The 2628-nt window shown below is 42.6% G+C and overlaps 1 non-coding gene across 1 annotated transcript; it reads right to left on the reverse strand.

Moving 5' to 3' along the window:
* Positions 1-1268: 1268 nt before the first annotated feature.
* On the reverse strand, positions 1269-1375 carry LOC118486886. The gene has a single exon (XR_004880052.1). It is a non-coding gene; the product is annotated as a small nucleolar RNA R71 (small nucleolar RNA).
* Positions 1376-2628: the final 1253 nt, after the last annotated feature.

Consider the following 2628-nt stretch of genomic DNA (forward strand, 5'->3'; position numbering starts at 1 on the left):
CAAGTGCAAAAGTGCGAAAATAATCAAAGGTTATATTAATACACGAGTCAGATCCAAGTGATTCATCTTGTCTATCTGTTTTTATTTTATTTTTATTTTTCAGCATTTAGTTAGTTTTTATTTTCTTAGTTTAAAAACCTTTTCTAACTTTTTGATTTGATTAGACGTTGAGGATAAACCGGTATTAAAAGCTCTTGTGTCCTTGGACGACCTCGGTATCTTACCAACACTATACTACGTCCACGATGGGTGCACTTGCCCATATGTGTGTTTAGTGTTAGTGAATATCGTGTTTTATAAATTTAAAACTTGGCTAAAAGTGTAAAAAGGGCTTAAAAATATACATCAAAAATATATCACACTTCACGCACATCAAGTTTTTGGCGCCGTTGTCGGGGACACAAGGATTTTAAGAAAGTTAGGAATCAACGGCCTAATCATATTTTTACTTTTCTTTTTAATTTTTTAGGATTTTCTTAGTTTTTCAGCTTCTACAGAGCTCAGCACGGGCCGTGCCTGGTTGGACACGGGCCGTGCCCAGCATCGTTACTGGCAGTTTTTAGTTTTCCAAGTTACAGAAGGCTGACCACGGGGCCGTGTCGGTGCAACACGGGGTCGTGTCCAAGTTTCCAATAACTGGGATCTGGAAAACAATCACTGTAACTCCAACCACGGGCCGTGTTCGCTGAACACGGGGCCGTGGTGAACCTTTAGACCAGCATTCTTTTCTGTTTTTATTGCAGGACTTGGAACTAGACGCCAATCCTACCTAGTGTATGAGCTCCAGTTCTAATAAGGACATAAAAGAACCTCTAGAAGAACCCGAACGCTTTCTCAGAAAAAGATTAAGAGCTAAAAACCAAGAGAAAGTTTCGGGTGATCCACCTCCAATGGCGGACCAACGTACCCTCATGGATTATCTACGACCTACCGTAGGTAACCTAGGCGCCGCTATCAATGCTCTGAATGTTGAAGCTAATAACTTCGAACTTCGGCCGCATTTGATACAAATGCTCCAAAACTCCGCAACTTTTCATGGGCTTGCGGACGAGGATCCCCATCTACATATTACTAATTTCTTAGAAATATGTGATACCTTTCGGATCAATGGAGCATCAAATGACGCCATCTGCCTCCGAATGTTTCCTTTCTCACTAAAAGACCGAGCGAAAGCTTGGCTCAACGCCCTCCCAGCTGGATCGGTAAACACCTGGGATGAACTAGCCCAAAAATTTCTATATAAGTATTTCCCTCCCGCTAAAACGGCTAAATTAATGACTGAAATTAATACATATTCACAAGAGGACGGGGAATCCTTATATGAAACTTGGGAAAGGTTCAAGGAACTATTACGCAAGTGTCCACATCATGGCCTTGCGATATGGCAACAAGTATCCACTTTCTATAATGGACTGTTGCCACACACAAGGCAGACACTTGATTCTAGCTCCGGGGGACTTTTAGGTAATCGCCGCCCGCATGAAATATATAACCAAATTGAGGAAATTGCTCAAACCAATTTTCAATGGCACACCCCCCGAGGCAATAAATCCATTGCCCCGGGCGCCCATAAGGTTGATGAAAGCACTTCTTTACAAGCCCAAATCGAGGCCCTTTCTTCAAAAATAAAAAAATTAGAAATGATAAAAACAGTCTCGGTTATGGCTTGTGAAGGGTGTGGTGGGCCACATGAAAATTGGAGTTGTATGAAAGAAACGGACGATCAACAGGAATCGGTAAGCTACATTGATAATAGACCTAGGCCGTCGGGTCCTCCAACGGGCACCTACAACCAAGGATGGCGAAACCACCCAAACCTCGGTTGGAGAGAACCCGGCAATAGTAGTAACCAACAAACCCAACGAACAAACTTTCAACAACCAAGAAATGAGTCACAAAATTTCACTCAACAACAAAGTGGACGAGAAAGGCTTGAAGATACTGTATCTCGCCTCATCTCCGACACTGAAAAGAAAAACTCGGAAAGATTTCTACAATTAGAATCAAACTTCAGAAATCAACAAGCTAGTATTCAAAACATAGAAAAACAATTAAATCAAATAGCTCAAAATTTTGCCGAGAGACCACAAGGCGCATTACTTAGCAATACCGAAACAAACCCAAAAGCGCAAGTTCATCTCATCACGCTACGAAACCGCACCGTAGGGCCTGCAGAAGCGCCACCACCGACAGAAGAAACGGTGCCCCCACCTCTGCAGGAGAAGAACTCCCCTCCATCACCAGAACCTACCAAGGCTCCTCGAGTCTCGTACCCTGGTAGGTTAATTCGTCAAAAGACCAATGAGCAATTCGCAAAGTTCGAAAGTCTATTAAAACAATTGCATGTCAATATTCCTTTTATTGATGTCCTAACCCAAATGCCCAAATACTCTAAATTCATGAGGGACTTCCTCACTCATAAAAAGAAAATTGAAACTTTGCAATTAGTTAACTTAGGCGAAGAATGCTCTGCCCTCGTACTTAATAAACTTCCCCAAAAGAAAATCGATCACGGAAGCTTCACGATTCCCTGCTCAATCGGGGAGTCCCCCGTTCGTAATGCACTAGCCGACCTTGGGGCTAGCATTAATCTCATGCCCTCATCAATGTTTAAAAGGCTCGGCCTAG

The sequence above is a fragment of the Helianthus annuus genome, chromosome 14 (genome assembly GCF_002127325.2).
Source record: "Helianthus annuus cultivar XRQ/B chromosome 14, HanXRQr2.0-SUNRISE, whole genome shotgun sequence".
Lineage (NCBI taxonomy): Eukaryota > Viridiplantae > Streptophyta > Magnoliopsida > Asterales > Asteraceae > Helianthus > Helianthus annuus.